The sequence below is a fragment of the Prosopis cineraria genome, unplaced genomic scaffold (assembly GCF_029017545.1).
Source record: "Prosopis cineraria cultivar Desert tree isolate PC_DT_omini unplaced genomic scaffold, ASM2901754v1 PC3, whole genome shotgun sequence".
NCBI lineage: Eukaryota > Viridiplantae > Streptophyta > Magnoliopsida > Fabales > Fabaceae > Prosopis > Prosopis cineraria.
In genome coordinates, this window is record NW_026555334.1 from 24418202 (window position 1) to 24437880 (window position 19679).

Below are 19679 nucleotides of genomic sequence, written 5' to 3' on the forward strand. Positions count from 1 at the left end.
CAACCTTTTTCTATAAATAGTCGGACGATCAAGTAAAGGGGGTGAAAAAAATTTACCAAGTAAGAGAGTGAGACAAAATCTTAGAGGTAGAGACATAAAAAAAAAAACAAAGAAAGGAAGGGATATAGTAAGATCTTTTCTTAAATTTTTTCCGTCTTTTAATGATATTAGGATAATATATTTAATTTTTTTAGCTAATGCAATTGTTTAGTCTCTATCAAAATTCTTTTAGATATTTGTTACTAATTATCCTAATGTTCTTGTATGTATTTTAGTCACCTAATGACACATATCTTTAGGCTATATAATATATATATATATATATATATATAATTTTTGTTTGTTTGTTCTCTCTTTTGTGTTGGACAAAATGTATTAAAAAGGGGAAAATTACACATAACGAGCTAACTACATGCTATAGGTTCTAGGTTTAGTTTATTCTTCCTAGAGCATACATATATATTTATTTAAAAATATATATATATATATATATAGAGAGAGAGAGAGTTAGTTTGTATTCTTTTTATAAACATAATTATTTATTTACTATATAGTTATTCATTTAAAATTAATTTGTTACATGTACCTATAGTTTTAGTTTTAAGAAATAATTATTTATTTGCTCATTTACATTTAGTATAGTAAGTCATATTTAGTTATTTCTATAATTGCTAAATTATTATTAATAATTTATTATTTAATGTTCTGTATACAATGCATAATCCACTTAAATTTATTTATATCATTTACTTCCTTAAATAAATAATTACTGTTTATTTGCGTGCACAATAATATGTTTTAGTATTAGCAATAGTTGTTTAAACTATGCATTGGCTCTTTTAATTTATCTTAGTTACTTAATTAACATTTATTTCTTCTTGTAATTATTATATATGTATGTATATATATATATATTCATTGTTATTAATATTTAATTTTAATTATAATTGTTTAATTACTGTACCAATGTTTATTTTTGGTATTATGACTGTTATGATCAAAATTATTACTTTGATATATATATATATATATTCCCAAGAGAATTACTTTTATGAAAGAAGATCTAAGATAAACTCAATGAAATTCCTAATCAGTAAGAAGATTGGGATGAAAAAAACTATTTTGTGGATCCACTCTAGGGGACACCCTAGTATAGTTTCTTATGATAAATTATGGTTGATTTAGAAGTATTTATTTTCAATTATTTGAAAATCGTTTTAGTATTGTTGGCTAATGTAATTGATTATTCATGTTATGCTATTGCTTATTTTTTTAAAAAAATTTTGCACTCGAGGCAGCTGGACCATTATTAGTTCTTAGGTAAAGATCTTACTAAGAATTTAAATTCTCATTTAGTTATCTTCATAATGTGTCTGGATGCCAACATAGAGGATTGTCATGAAGATTGATTAGATAGCAATCATAGTACCAAATTATAGACTAACCTCAAGTGATAGTGTATACTCGCACCCACTCTGAGACCATCTTAGGTCCCCTACTACCTCCCACTCCAGACTTGATAGTACCACCCTCATCCTCCCATTCATCACACATTTCACTTTCCCCACCACCATTAGTACCTTAACTAGTACTAACTTTAGTTGCCCTTTTACCAGCCATGCTGTTGCCACTAGCATTCTTTATGCCACCACCTCCATCAATTATTCAGTCACCACCTCCGTTTATGTCTTTACCACCATTACCTTTTTATATGCAGCCTACTCCAATGCAAATGATGCCTCTAAACATGCCCAATTGGCATAATTAGATATTTCATGAATGTATATGTGGGATTTTTTTTGGTGTATTATATTAGGGGATATTATGATATATTTTAGTGTAAGTACAAAATCTCCTTCTCCCATGATTGTTAGGAATGCTTAGAAAATCCACAAGTTGACCTGATATAACTTGGTTGTATGTAAATAAATATATGCACATATCTATATGATCTTACTTAAATGTGTGCAGAAATAATTCTTTATGACTTAATTTGTAATACAATTTTTGTTCCTTTAAACGTGGTATCATACAAAAAAATGTGCACAATTCCCTATAACTCTTAGATAAATCTAATTAATGATAATAATATACAAAACAAATAAATAAATATTCTAACCTACTAACCAATTAAACCATCCTAAGGGGAGGTTATAGGTTAGTCCATTCAAATAGACGTAGCCTTATTTGATATAATAGCTTACAAGTTCAATTGAAGTATCAGTAGGAGATAAGGGAGGTTATTTGATCATGCATGATATTGATATATGTTGATTTGATTTACTTTGCCTATTTTACATGCCTATATATTGACTTAACTCACATGTGATAGATTTAGTATACTTAACCTTGATTATTGGGTGATTGTACTAACTCTCTTAACATTTTACAAGTAAAAATTTTGATAGGAGTAAAGGGGAGGTATTTAAGGTAAAGTACTAGAGTCCTTGCAAATGCCTTTAATTACTTTAAATAGTAGTATGTGTATTATGAATGATATTGCCAACTAGGAACACTATATTTTGTTATACTTCTATCATTTATGTTAATATTGTGATTGGTTTGTGTTTTAGGCCTAATATTATATGTGATTTGACATATTTATATAGATTAGGCAAAAATATTGGTATATAAGTATGTCTTTGAATATTTTGATGAAGTTTCTATTAGATTTATGGTTTATGATATGACCCTTTATTGTTGTTAAAAAGTTGGCATTTAAGGGTCAAAATTTAATGTATGGCATTTTGTGTGAATGTGGCACATTGTATAGGTTATATAGGATCCCTTGCATGTGGTCTGTAAGGTCACCCTTACTAAACTACAATTAACTCATTAATCAAGGTAATTATAGGTCTAACGCAAGTAAATTACCAAGTTTGTGAAATTACATACATGAGAAGAGTTCACAAAACATTTACAGTGGGATCCCAAAATTCAACATTTTTAATCTTTATCACATACTTATTATACTCAAATCAGGGTTTTAAAATAACATGGAAGCTTGGAAAGTCGTTAGGACCCACAACATTGAGTTCAAAACTCAAAACTGTGTTTCGTGCAGAAAATGTGACATGCATCGTTGCTAAGTACACATACGCTATGATTCATTCATCTCCATGCCATGCTTATCAGCATGAGGCACCATGCGCCACGACACATTACACAAATATGACAATAATCAACTGTCAATTTGACAACATAGGAAGAAAACTTCAAATGCTTCCTAAATCTTCATCTGACGACCAATTGAGGTGGTTTTGGTATCTACACAGAGCTTTCTCCTAGCTCTACACTCAAATTCAATTTCTACAAAATTTGGACACCAAAACCCATTTTATCACTTTTTTCATATAAATCTCACAACAATGGTGTCCCAACTCACACACAAGTGCTAAAAGCCTACATTGACCATTCGATCATACTTAATGGACTCTAAAGGACATGGCAATACACCACACTCAACCAAAAACACGCACATCAAATTTTCACCACTCAACCCCATAACCATAAAACTCAAGGGGGAGGAAAAATTTATGCAAAACAATTATTTTCATTTCAAATCATTCAAAATATATATGTTCCTACTTACACCAATATTTTGGCTTTAACTAAGGGTTTACAACCAAAATTGACTAACCCAAGGCACAAAATATGCAAGTTGTACACTATGGCAATGCAAGTAGTAAAAATATATCATGTAATTCCTAATTAGCAATCAAATTGACATTTTTTACACATTAAACAACATAGAGGCATACAAGGGATTACTCTAGAACCTTATGTCTTGGTATGTTTTCCCTAGTTCGGATCTGATGAGTTAGGTCCTAAAAATATTGAGAATTAAGGGGTGAGTACAACTACTCAGTAATCAAGTTTTACCTAATATATACAGTTGCATATCAATTGAAAACCAGACACAAATAGGAAAAAAATATACAAATATAGCACGTATTAAGAGAATAGCCATAGCTCACAATACTAACAATCATGTGGCAAGGCCTTAAACACAAATAATCATATAAAATGATAATGCACATATTGGGGTCATAAAAATACCAACTATGCACTCCTAACTCATGCCGAACCACAATAATAACAACCATATGCCTGGATCTAAATGCATGATTAAATGCCAACCTTATACCCTTTTGTTACCTCCAACTTGAAATCGGTGGCTATTTGATGGCTATGTCCTTCACAAACTAACCTAGCCTTCTACTTGTGAGAAGCTACTGAGCTAGGGTCAACTCACTCACTTTTTTAATCCAATTTCCCCCAATACTAACAATTATGGGGTGTCATACCCTTAATCTAGCCTCCTCATGAATCGGTGAAGACTAGTTAGGTTTTAGTCCTTTATAGAACAAGTGGGACAGTCCCAAATCAACCATGGGATAAGGTCTACCTCTCGATTCTAATAGTCAGTACCAAGGCGAGTTTTTGATTCCAACGATTACTGCTATTATTATGTGGATTTAACCATTTACTCCTCTCTCTAAACGAACTCCTGCCAATAATTATGTGATGCATATTTAACACATACTATACACTTATGACAATTAATGTCATTGATATAATCCTCTCATCACATTAAACATATAAAACTTTTTTTCACCATTAAACTCCATATATCTATTAATAAATGCTCATATGTTCTCAATCATCATTATTATTCACATGTATATGAACACACACATAGCATTTTCACAATGTCATATTATCAAATATGCCAAATTTACATTTAGGTTTTAAAATATAAATCATATTTCAAATCTATCCATTTTCAATAAATAATTAATTAACATTCAACTATTTAAATTAGGTTTCCCCTGATTACCTCAAACTTTTGAGAAGGTAAAGGTTTACCCCTCATACTAATCACTTCCAAAGCTTCTCCCAAGCTTGAATAATGCCAAATTGAATTCCACTACAATCATATCACAAAAATATCATCATAATCTCACTCTTGTGAGTTTACCAACACTATAATTTCATATTTTCTACTTTATCAATGCCATAATTCACTACCCATTCATACCCATAGGTTAACTAAGTTTCACTAACCCACATTGATTTTAAAGAATCAATAAACCACCATTAATGAGCCATCAACACTCCCAACAACCTCTTTATTGTAATTTTCACATACTAATGACCCCTTCCAACTAACTCTTGACAAAATCATCAATGTAGGGTTTAACTACTCTAAAACAACTCCCATTATATCTATTTTAATTAATGGGTTCAAACCCATAATTCCTATGGACTGAAAGCTACCATTAATACTTAAATCCTAAGTTTACTCTTTATAAATATGGTAGAGAAGGAAGAAAATAAGCTCATATACTTACCATGTAAGTTGAGAAGCTTCAAACTATCACCAACAATCTCCAAAGTCATGCCATAACAGAGCATTAGGCATGCTCTTTGATTTCCCCTTCCTCCTCTTTTGATTTCACATGCAGAACTTGAACTGATAAATTCATATTTTTGGTCATGCGTCACGGTACACGTTGCCCTATGCTATGGCATGTGGTACAGAGAAGCCTAAAACATGCCTAATTGCCTCTGTGAGTTATAGTGAATTGCCCACATGCTATAGCATATGTCACATAGGGCTTTCCTTCACTTTTTCTTCCTCTTTCCATGCCCGAATGGCCTAACTTCAATTTCGACCCACATCTTAGGATAAAATCAAAGCCAAATTCACTAACTAGGCCCCTTTGACCACACACCACATCAATTCACTAATCATACTCGTTAAGTTAATTAACCATGATTAATTTCCTAAATGTTGCATGGTCTAGGTGTTGGGTTGAATATTTGGTACTTAGTTATAGGTTTAGACACATTATAAGTGTGAAAATGTTACTATTTTCATTCCAGGTGTCCAAGTTTATGATATGTTAATATTTAAAAGCAAGACTATTGTCATTAGCTAGTTTACTGAATGATCTTTTTGTGAACACCTAGATCACTTCTATCAAATACTGGATGGAGATTTAAGGCACGTTAGAAGTTGGCCCCCAAAATTTGGCATGACATTATATTGCTGCCACAAGTTCTACGTAGTGTGTAACATCCTATTTTCCCTTAATAATTAGTGAATTAATATTGCAAGTTACAATTTTAAATATAAATTGAGGTATAGAAGCAATAAATTTTTAGGGGAAAAAAGAGAAAAAAATTAATTTTGATTAAATAAATTATATACAAGTTAAATTTACTCATTTGAATTTTATTGGGAAAAAATATTTTCAAAGATGAATGAAAAATGTTTGAGATCAAGATATCAAAGTAGAGCAAAGGAAAGTTATATAGATTGAATTGAAAAAAAAAAGTGAAAGAAATGGTAGAAAGCAAATGATGTGTGGGGCCCACACTAAAATTTTTAAAACCCTACACACCAAATTTCATTCTCCAATGTTATACTCCCTCCGCATGTTCATTCTAGGTGACAGAAAGGGAGAGCGTGCAACAGTCATAGAAGGAGGCATTTAAAACCTTTGAGCTCTATTTCTTGCTCATATCTTCTTCTAATCATAAACTCCCTTCACCAAAATTATTCTACACAATGAGAGTTATCTAACTATTTAAATATTAAGGGGTGGAGAGCAAGATTGAGGATTAGGGCTCGGAACAAGTGTTGAGTTTCACCAATTAGGAACCATAAGTTTATTGAGATAAGTAAGTGCTTAAATTTAATCAGTTTAGTTTGTTGAATAAGGTTGTCTTTTTATATATGGCTATGTTAAGATTAAGCCCAAGATGTGAAAAGAAAGATTTCAATTTTTAAAGCTAATTATTACTTAGAACTTTGATAATTGATTATGTGTAGCTCAAAATTACTTGTTAGAACTTGTTTGTAGGGGTTGAATCATAAGTTTGAATGGTTTTTCTAATTTTGGATGAATTAATGCAAATTTTTGGGGTGTTTTTTGCATGAGTAATCTAAGCATTATCTAGCCATGAAATTATTTCAATTAAAAACTTTAGATGATAAGAATCTTGTGTTTGAATTTTCACGATAATTGGACTTGTTTTGAGTTTTCATTAAGTACTCGAGATTCTTATTTTGAAAAAGGCTTTTTGGCATAATTATGAAAATGAGAACTTTTAGGCTTTCTTGTAATTTTTGGAAGTGATTTGGAAATAAATAAAACGTTATGAAATGATTAGAATTGTGGGATTCATTTGTTATGCTTGAATTGAAATAAATAAATAAATATATATATATATATATATATAATTGGAAGTATAAGGATAAAATTCAAAGTTTAGTATTTTGGATGTTAATAATCAGATAAGGAATTTTGGGTATTTTGTATAATTGGAGGATATAATGATAAATTGAGATTTTTAATGAGCAAAGAAAATATTTGATTTGGGATTGAAATGAAGAACTTGAGAATTAGAGGTAAGAATTAAGAATTTTAGTATAAGTAATTAAGTTAATGGTTTAATTAACCATTGTATTATTGCCTTTGTTGGCCACACTAATAAATATGATTTATGCTAGGTCAAACTTTGAGTAATGAAAATTTAAAATTATGATCAACTAACAATTTGAAAACGATTATGGAAGGTTCAATTAGGTTGATAAGGCTAAACAATGATCAAAAATTAGATCTAAAATTATATATGAACCCAAATGGTAATATTGAGGTTTTAAGCTTATGCATTAGATTAGCTATATCTTAGGAAATTGTAAGCTAATCATTATCTATATAACTCATGTTGATTTATTTTGATTATGGTTTTAAGCACAAGACTTCTCAATAATTGTGATACTTTTATTAGCTTTGGAAAGACATAACCACTTTTCTGCTTATTGTGCATACTAGTGCGTGTTTGTATTTACTTTTGAGATGTATGATTTGACAAGTGTCATTAGAAAGTTTATGATATGTTTGATGAAATTAGGACATGAGCTATATTATGAAAAATTCTACTTTGATATATGAAATTTCCTTGTGGGACTTATGTTTATATGATGAGAAATTGCTATGAAATACTATAACATCCTGGATTTTAACTTTGAAAATTTTCACTATTTATAAGGGTATTTTAGTCAAATTAATTAGATTTTTAGTTAGTAATGTTTTAAGGAGATTAATATAGCTAACAGATCCTTGGACAGTCTTAAAAGAGGGCTAGATCGAAATAGAGTGGGCTATGATACAAAGAGAGGTTCAAATCGAGCCTTGGGATCTGTATGTGCCGCAATGGAGGAGCCAATATGCCACTGCACACGTGCAAAATCTGCACTTATCAAACCATAAAATTAGATAAAAAATTAGAGAAAGAAAGAGAAATACTAAGAGGGAGTTAGAGGGAGCTCATGGTTTGCTAGGGCACGACCATTGGACCACATTGGAAGCATTTAGAGCACGATTTAGCTTTGGGTAAGCTTCATTTACTTCTCCCTCTCCCTTTATGTGAGTTTTCTAATGATTTAAATATTTTGGGGCTATCATTTCATGTTTTCTTGGGTAATAGTTGAACCCATTACCTTAGGTAAGCCTTGGGGAGTTAAATCAAGCCTCTAAACCTATATTTATGGATTACATAAAGATTTGAACTTTTTGGCTAGGGTTTAGATGAACCCTATGTAGAAATTTGATTATTAAAAGCAATGTGAATAATGTAATGGTGTTGTTTATGTATTGAAAAGTTAAATAGGATTAATGTAGTATATTAGAAGGATTGTTGGGGTTAAATTGAGATTTTGAGCATAATGGGTACCTCTAGTTGTATTATAAATGGGGTGATTAGTGAGAGAATTTGCCAATTAAGGGTTTAATTGTGTAGATTAACCTTGATCGAGCATTATGTTACTGATGGATGCATGTGGAGCCATTAGTTGACTACAGTAACTATTAAGCATGTTTGGCATGATTACTGTGAGAGGGTGGGTATAACATCCTCAATTTTAAATTAAGATTAATTAAGTTTAAATAGACTAAAAAAGTGTATTAGTGAGGTGTGTGGCCAGAGGGGCTTAACTGGGTGTAATTGTTGTAATTTTAGCCTTAGAAATGGGTCTGGATCGATGGTGGGCCACCCGGGCAAGGAAAAAGGAAGAAAAATTGAAGAATTGCTCTCTGTGCCATATACCGCGGTGCATGGTCAGTCTGCCATGATGCACAGATGTAGATTTGAATCCAATAGGCTCCTCTGTGCCATACACCTTGGTGAAGGGCAATGTGTGCCATGGCGCATGGCTAAAATTATGATATATAAGCTTCATATCTGCACGAGAGAAAGAGAGAAGAGGAAGAGAGAAATGAAGAAATGAAAGAGCAGTGCTAGGGCTTAAAAGAATTGAGTATTAGGAGTATTTTAAAGCTCCTAAACATCAAAGGTGAGTTTTCCTACTTAAATCTTTCTCTTTTCTTCCATTTTCTTAATGGTAGAAGTTAGGGTTTGATTGTTAATGGTGATTTTTGGTCTATAGAAGCTATAGGTCCAAACACATTGACTTAAATAGAGTTAATGAGAGTAGATTGAGCTAAATAAACTTGGTCTTTATGGTTTTATGATGATTGGTGTTTGGAGGACATTAAATGTCCAAAATTCTCATAAATATGGTGGTTAGGAACAATGCAGTTTCATTAATGACCATTTTAAGAGCTCAATATTATTACTGAGAGTTAAAGGAAGCTAAGAAGCCTTATAGGTACTTTTACATGAGTCAAGAATAAATCTTAAGTATTAAGAAATGATGAAGTGTTAGTGGAAATAGCTTAAATATGGATATTGATGTTTTGTATGGTAAATGCTTGTAGAGTAATTACCATTGGAACCGTTCAAGCTTCTTGGAAGCTTTAGGAGTGAGTAATTGAGGGGTGAAACATTTAACCTCTTAAAGCTTTGAGGTAATCGAGGGAATTATATTTTATGCTTTTGTGTGTTTATTAGTTTATGGATTTATGATTTATTATTGAAATGTGTAAATTAAAAAGAAATACAAGTGTGGCTTGATTTTTTAGAAAATCTACTGGATTGATTTTGTGAGTCTTATGCCTTGTGATGTGAAATTCTTTGAGAACAATATCAGTGAATTTTTTGTATTATGTTTATTAGGAGTTCAATGACTTTTTGATTTGAAAAGTAACATAAATCTTTGTTAATGAGAAGTTCAATGATTGTAAAGGTGTGAAATACAATGATTGTGAAGTTGAAATTCAATGACTTATTTGGTTTGAAGTTCCATAAAAATGTGATTAAGAAGTCTAATGATTTGTGTAATGATGACGTTTAATGAAAATTGATAAATGTGAAGTTTTATGAATTGTATATATGTGAATTATGGCATGAATGTGCATTGCATGATCTTGAGAGGTGGAAGTTCGCTTAAGAAGAGGAGTAAATGATAAAATCCATGTGGTAAGGCCCATATGTGAGACATTTTGCCGAATTAATTATATCTATATCATCCCACTTGTTCAACGAGGGATTATCCCATTAATTCAATAAGGGATTTGAACCTAGCTAGTTATCCACCAGTTTAATGAGGAGGCTAATTTAGGGTGTATGACACCCTATAGTGTGAGAAATGGGGGAAATTGTGTTCCATAAGTGAGTTTGGTGTGCTTTGGCAGGGTAATTCCCTTATAAGTGTTTAGGCTGGGGAAGTCATGGAATATAGACTATTTCATTGAGTTATAGCCCACGGTTTCATGTTAGAGGAATAACGAGGATATAAGGGAGGTGTGATTATGCATATAGTGAGTAAGGGCACCTGTTGTCTATATCTGTCCTTAATAATGATATCACGAATTAAGTCTTAATTTCTTCCAATGTATTTGTCAATGATTTATGTGACCAACTCTCTTTATGTGAAAAATGCTAAAAAGCATTGTTTCTCAAGTAAATGCTATTATGTGTATGGAATTGTGAATATCTATTTTCAGATGTTTTACATGGATTAAAGCATTGACATTAACTGCTACTTGTATTTAAAGTAATTGATATGTATTAGTATGGGTTAGTAAAACCTTGGTTACCGAGTAGTTGTACTCATCCCATTATCTTTAATATTACAGGGAATAGCTCAAGAGGTGTGGACAGAGGAAAACACCCGAAGGCTTTGGATTGCAATCCTTTTGTAGCAGGCCTCTTTATTTTAAGTAATTATATATGTATGACAATTTCAATTGCCAATTAAGAATTCTCATTAGTTCCTTACTTGCATGATGTGAATTGTAAATTGTAAGTATATTTTGGGCCCTAAGGAGTGAGTTAATGAATATGTATTATTGTGATAGGGCCAAAATGTTAACGCAAGTAAGAATAGGGCATATTATGAGATGATTTGGAGAAATTGATGAAAATGGTGGTAAACTCCCCCTTGTATGTTTTTGAGCCTAAGGGGTTGAGTATTGAAAGTTTAATCTAGGAGTATTTCATGAGATATGGTGCATTGCACAAGTTAGTCTTAATGATTTTTATGTGGTCAAATAGGTATCGGTGGCTATTGACCTTTGGTATTTGGTTTGGACACTTGATTTTGTGAAAATTATTGTAAAAGTATAAGTTTTGAAAAGGGTGTCTAATTTTTGTTTTAAAAAGAATTTGAGTTTGAGACTAATGCCATTAGTTGGAGCTTGAAAAGAGCTTTTTATAGACACCTAGTTCGCGTCATTCAGATGATGGATGGAGAGATTGGGGCACATCGAAAGTTGGCCCTAATGTTATCAAATTGACAGCAAAATTCACTGTTAAAATTCATGCAATTGCACCGCGATGTGTGTGACAGAGGTAAACACGCCACGGTGCATGTTCAACTAGCCGCAGCACACACCTTAAAATTTTTCAAAAATTCTCTTATTTCAAATTCTTAAACAAATGCACTCATTTAAGGGATGATCCCATACTTCCACATATTTATGAACTCTAATTTGTCTAGTTGTGAGACTTGGAATATGATTTTAGCTTTGTGAACTTGGGGTCACCATGTTGCTAACAATTAAAAACTTAATATATTGTTAATTACTATAATCTCATTCCCTAATTAGTTGGGACTTTGTTTTAATTATGGGATTAGAAGGGGGAGGATATTATAATGGGAGTTCACCCTAGTGTGTTATTAGGACATTGTTTGAAAATTCATATAGTACATTGACACTGTGAAGGCCCCAATGCTCAATATTATATTATTTGAAAGTCCCAGTACTATAAGTGGTATATTAGGCATCGACATCCCTAGTAATTATAGACAGGGAGAATCTATAGTTCATCGTGGGTGAAGGCGCTCTTGGCCAGGGCTACCTCCTACCAATAGTAAGCTTGGGCCAGTCTAGTCACATGGACTTGGTCCTATCGAATTGTCAGCCCACAAATTCAATCGAAAGACATAAGGAGGGTATAAAGTGGTGTGGATTATGCATATCATTCTATAACCATATGTGTGGATTTATGAGATATCTCATATGTTTTGTTATGCCACCTCACACATGTAAGAATTGTTCTCATGCATGAGTAGTTGATTAGACTATTTTTGGTTACTGAATCCTCGATTCACCCTATAGTTACATGTTATAGGTGAAGGCTTTGATAGGAGCAAGGGAAAGGAAGGTGCAACTAAACATCAAGGGGACTAGAACTCAGTTGTATAGTCCTTTCATTTATTTTTAGGTTTGTAATAAATATTATATGCATATGCTAACTTAGAACATATATATAATTTTGTGACGCATTAGCATGATTTCTGTTGTGATTGTGGGTATCTTGACCTGGGTTTAGCGTATCTATGTTATAATGGCTGTGAGAGGCCAAGATACTAATACAAGTATTAGTTTTGTATTGATTTATATGATAGATTTGGCATTAGAGTGTTTGTGAGAAATTATTGCCCCTAGTGAAATTTATGTTGAAAATAGGGTTTTGGTGGCCAACTTTTGTCTGGACTATTATGATTGTGATTTAAATGCTTGAACAGGTTGTTTGTGGTTCATTTGAGTTAGGTCAAGTAGTTTCACAGCTATTGGCATTTGGTTTGGGAGTTTGGGCACCTTGGTAATGTTTTTAAAAGAAAATGAGCCATTTTGAATTCAGGTGTCTAAATCTCATTTAGCTCAGTGTTTTAGATGTGGGACCAATGCCAATAGTTAGGTGGCTCTAAGAGCTATGTATGAACACTTGAATTACTTAAATCAGACATTGGATGGCAAAATGGTGCACTTTGAAACTTGATCTAGAGAGCTGTCATGACAGCAATTTGCTGTCATGATAGGGCACGCACGGCACAGCATACCATCCATCGCACCATAACGTGAGGTATAAAGAGGCGGCGTTCCCCTCTATGCAATCTACTGCAGTGAATGATGCACTGCACCGCGGCGTATTATGCCCATATGACTAAATATTTGTTATGCTTTCGTATTATGCCCCTACTCATGTTCCACTTGTTTATTGAAAGACTATCCCACTTTTTGTCAAGGGACATCACCTTAACCTGTCTCCATTAGTTCTATGAGGAGACTAGTTTAGGGCTACAGCAACCCACTGGTTCAATGAGGGGGAACCTATGGTTTGATTATATGTGTTGTGAGATTTGGCCGACCTACACCACTTAATCGAAGAGCTTGTTAGAGTAATCAGCGACATGGATATTGACTTAGCCCATGGGTTTAGCCAGAGGAAATAATGAGGATATAAAGGTAGTTAGTGATCATGCATTGTGATATGTATGATTGGTATATATTGGCATACAATGATTGATAGATTAGTTAAATTTTTTATAACTATCCCACTTAACACCTCACGGGCACTTGTTAATGTGTATGGTGGGTAGGATTGCTAGTTACTAAGACATTATCTCACCCCACATTGCTTAACAATTTATAGGTGAAAGTTCATATGGTGTTCCATAGGGAAGGTTCCAGAGGCTTAATCTTGTGTTGACCGGTACTATCTCTTCCTTTATTTATGTGTTGAATTACTATATGTTGCCACATTTAGGGTTCGTGCGCATATACTCTAGTAATTTTTATATATTTGATACTATTGATTTCTTGCTGTTGGGATTGCTATTAGTGGTTGGCACCACATGTGATTGTTTATGTGCATCCACATGTGTTGAGATATTTGAGTACAATGATGTTTTGAAATGTGAAAGGTATATTTATGAAAAGTGATTTGAGAATGAAAATTGAGTTTTATGGTTGCTATATGATTTGGGCTTCAATTGCCATAAACCCATCTATTGTGAACACTTGAGATAGCTTTGACAGCTAAAATTCATGGTTTTATTTTTTTTTAACCATGATAGTTTTTCTAAAGCTAAGCCAAACTTTTTTTTTATCATGGTTAGTGCTTTGAGTTAATTAAGTTGCTTTTATAAAGCTAAACTAGATTATGTCCCGGTCATATCAGGACGGGTCTCATCCTAACTTGAAAATAATCGAGACATGATTTTAAGGGACGGGATGAGATGAGAAAAGTATTCAGGATGGGACAAGACATGGGATTACCCTCAGGACGTCCAGTCTTGTTTTGAATATTATATATATATATATATATTATTTTAAAAATATATAATATATTGATATAATTTATATCAATTATAATTTCAATACGTAAATTTGTATTTAAAAATAAAATTTTTTATATTGATAATTTTAATCATACAAAGTAAATACTACAGGGTAATATCTTTTTTTATAGTATATTAATTATATTCATATAATTTATTCTTATATCTATCTATTTAATAACTTTTGTTTATATCATATTTCTTACTTTATTTTTTGAAAAAGTAATAAGCTTAGCATATCTTAATAAGAATAACAATGACTTGATATTGTGCCTGTCTTGTTTGTTGTTATTCTTATAACCTAGAGAACACTTGCAATTGTTATCATAATGTGTTATGCACTTGTAGTTGTGATTGATGTAATTCAATAATTAACTTTAAATTGTTGTGATTTATGTACTCATGTTGTTTTAATTTTAAACTTAATAAATTATATGATTCAAAATTTTAGTAAATATTATTATCCAAACTTTTCTCTCACATCATTCAATTTATCAGGACAGTGGAACATCCCAATCTTGTCTCAATCCCATCCCAATTCTTAACTGGATTGAATGACTTTCAGGGCAGAATAAAAATTCATTCTCAATTTTTGTTTAGGACGGGACACGAGACACGGGTGTCCTGGTCTCATCCCCTCCTTTAAACACCCTTATCCGCGATGCATGTGTGCTTCATAGTAGTGGACTACCTCTTTGTTATCAGCCACAACAAATACACCATTGGTTGCAGCTAATATGCCTGTTTTTATGAAAGATGATTTTTAGGCCCCCATTTTGTTTGGTTTTCAAAACCTAATAGTTTTCTATGCTTCCAAACATCGTCAAACTCTAATATTTGATGTTTGTATGTCTTTGAGGCTTCAAAAAAATGGAATTAATAGTCTTGGGATCCCAATTTTTCAAAGGTTTTATATTATTGAATTTAGTTTCAAGCATTTTTATCATAATGGTTTTTAAATGATTGGTTTTGCTCTTTTCTATTATGATAGAGCTAATTTAACTTGTTTTAAAGCTATTGTATCATGGTAGAGTCTACCATGCCAGGGGTTATTAAGTGATTTTAATTATATAAGTTAAATTTTATTAACTATAATAAACCTTCACTAAGTCTTATTCTTTTCTACTATAGTTAACTATTTTTCACTATAGTTGAGTTCTCTCAATCATGATAAGGTAATAATGTATTTAATTACTTTCTAGTTACCATGGTAGAGTGGTAATTGTGGTTAAAAGATTGATAATTTAGTTGATATTACAATCGTGATATTTTTTTGAGATTTATCCATTCCATCCCAATCTTAAATGACGACCAAATGGGATAGGGAATGAAAATTTATTCCTTATCAATTTTCATGATCGGACATATGATGAGGTTGTCATGATATTTTTTTGAGATTTCTCTATCCCATTCTAATCTCAAATGAAATGAGATGGGATGAGATAGGGGATACAAATTTATTCCTTATTATTTTTCATGATTAGAAACAGGATAAAGTTATTTTAGTCCCATCCCATAAATATTCATATTATCCACACCTCTACTTTTATCAAGTAGATACTATAATCAACTTTGACCTCTAATTTAAAAATAAAAAGTAATATTAGGAAATAAATTTTAATATGTTTATATATTGTACTATAAATAAATTATATGATAATAAATAACAAGTTTTTAATATTCCAACTAGTAAAGTACCCCTGCATCAATAGTTCTTTTTTAATAAATGACATATCTATTATTTATGATGAATTTTTGCAACAAAATATTTTATGGACACGTTCTCCATATTGTACATTCTGTATGTACTGGGGATGTTTTGCTATCATTAATAATAGGTTTGCTAGTTTAAGATTAAAAAGTAAGTAATTTTTATATATTTTAGAGATTTTATAAAAATATATAAATTTTGAAATAATCTTATAAAAAGCATACATTATTTTTATATTTGGCTACAATAATTAAAAAAAGTAATTATTAGTTTTTTTTAAGTTTTATTATATCCTCCTTGATTTGTATTTTATAAAAATAACTTATTATTTAATTATTTTAAAATTTTATAATATTTTTGTATATCCCACATTTTAAAAACATTTTCTCAAATCTATTGTATTATATTATTTTCAAAAATTATTCAAAGTAGCTTCTTAAAATAATTAAAAATTTACTTTTTTTTGAATTCTGGTTATTTTTAAAAGTTTAAACAATATAATAAAAATTCAAAAAATAGATCTTTTCAAAAAGTAAGTAATTTTTCATAAAATAAGCTGAAACAAATGAGCTCATCATGTTAATTATATATGCTTAAGTAGATTATAACAAAATGATTAAAATACACATTGTAAATAGATACAATGTAAAGTAAATTAAGAAAAATTCATAATTTTGTATATTGAATTGCCAGAGACTTCATTATAAAAAATATTTGAAATTCTAATGGTGGAGAGCCACCATATATCCTCATCAAGAATCAATATTTTTAAATATTTCATACTTCAAACATGAGAAATAACAACATACAATAGTTGTGGGTGAAAACATGACAAAGTAGGTATAATGTAACATGATACAAGTTTTAATCCTAGTTTTATTAATGGTCATGGAAAAGGCAACATGATGAAAAACTACCTCTTCATGATAAATAGCAACTCGGAATTAGATGAACGTATAACAATACATAGTCTACATATTTTTGTTCCTCCATTTGATCTAAACATTTATTCGGCCGCAAAAATATGTTTTCCAATTCATATAACTATTAGATGTATGGCATTGCACAACTCCATAAGCTTATCAATTTTTTGCATTAAAATACTTGGGACACCCATTTCAAGTCTTATTTCATGATTTTGAAGGCCCGACATTGAAATTACATTTAAAAAATCAATAGAGTAAAGGTCTCCAAGTGAATTCATGTTTCTATCATTTTTTACAATACTATCAGAACTCAAATATACAACTTTCTTACTAGAGAGCATGAACAACATATACCTATTTACTTTTTCAATCATAGTCAATGTATGTAGGAGCTAATATAACTTTATCCCTAAAATATAAAGAATTATAAATATTGTTATATAAATATGGAAATGTGGAATCAAGAATAGACTTTATCAGGTCATTTGAAAAATCCAATAACAAATTAGTTGGGATCTCAATAGTCACATATCTAGAGTTAGAAAAAAAAAACTCAAGTCCATTTAAGTTTAAGTGTGTTAATAGGTAACCAACATTAAATTTTAATGGACTCAAATGAAGTGTCAGCCCGTAAATGAGGAGAGAGAGGATCTGAAGATAAAAAAAGAGTAGATATGTTGGGAAAATAAAAAATAACTCTAGCCTCGATAAAAAAGAAAATTTTGATATTTTTGCCATAGGAGAGCCAACTCGTCTTGAAACACAATCAAATGTTATTAATATTGAAAATGATAGTGACAAAGATGATAATGATCATCATGATGTTGCTTCTAATGTTTAGATATTATTGTTTTATTAATATTAGAAAATACTTAATTTGTTAATATTTAATTACTTATGATTTAATTTGTTTATTTTCAAATATTTATTTTAAAAATTTGAAAATAATTAAAAGGGCCCAAAGCCCTCAGGGTTGGCATTAAGCCCATGACCTTAATGGCCAAGCTTCACAAATGATATAGCTCGAGCCTAAAAGTTTCATAATCAATTAAGCTAATATAGTCAACAAAATCCTGAGGAGCATTGATAAATGCTATTGCATTTGTTGCCAAAAATATCATATTTCTAGTTAAAGATGACAATTATCTTAAATGTTTGAAGAGTTAACAGTGGCAAAAATAATATCTCCTTTAAAATCACATAGAATAATATGAAAGATTTTTCTAAAGTTTCCATCAAATACCACTTTTTCTCCAAAGAGAAGATCGGTAACTAATGTGTTGCTTAACTTTAAAATATATCCTTTAAGCATCTATCAAGAATTTTGAAACAAATATATATATTGTTGGTCCATATGGTTGAAACTTAATATGTTATGGCTAGACAACTTGGCACTAGGAAGAATGCTGTTAGTATTTTTAATGTTTTATTTCTTATATGTCTGTGTTGGTGTATGAACATAAATATTATTTTTACTTAATTATTATATGCCATTGGTTTGATCGTCAGTTTAACATTTAAATTATGAGAATCGTGATATGTTAGCCTTTTCAATTTGTCATTTAATCTAGTTTTTAAAACAATGATGTAGACTTTTTTAAAAAAATATTTTATATAATAATATTTTTAATTTTTATCTTTTACATTTCTAAATTTTTATTTATGTATATATTATCTTAATTATTTAATATAATAATACAAATATTTTTTATTTATTTAATAGTTTAAATTTATTTATATATTTTTTATTTTATGTGATAATATTTTTAATATATTAAATTTTAATCATTTAAATATGGTCCAAGCTAAATATAAGGAGTGGAGAGTAAGCGAAGTTATGAGAATCCCCTCCCACAATATATTATAGATAATTCATCCAACATACTCATTTGTTATTTTTGCCATCACAAATTAATGTGGAATCCCGACATTTTTATGTTTGGCTTCTAAATCCTTATTAGCATAAGCATACATATAGTTCACTTTTAATATTAAATATAATGATTGATATAATTAACTTATCATACTCAAATTATAGTATCTCAAAAATTTCAAATACTTTATGGAAGGTATGATTAATTTTGGAAATTTTTTTAAAGATATTTAACTCTGATAATTTTTTACACCTTTAATTAGTTGATATTTTTTGCACATTTAACTTATTTCGATTATGTATTTGAGCTTCATCACCCAATACTTACCAATTAAGCAAAATTATAAATTATTAAATTAATTAATACTATTATTTTATGGGTTAATGAGTAAATAGGATCCTGAACTCTTGCTCGAAAATTACCTTAGACCCTAAACTCTTAAAATATGTAAAATAAACCCTAAAATTTTAAATTCATAGCAAAATAAATCCTAACCATTAACTTTTTTAATACTGTTACTGTTCACGCAAGTACTGTTTATGATTTATTTTTCTATAAATTTAACCCTGACAATTACAGTATCCATATGGACAATAACAGTGTTAAAGAAGTTAACAATTAGGATT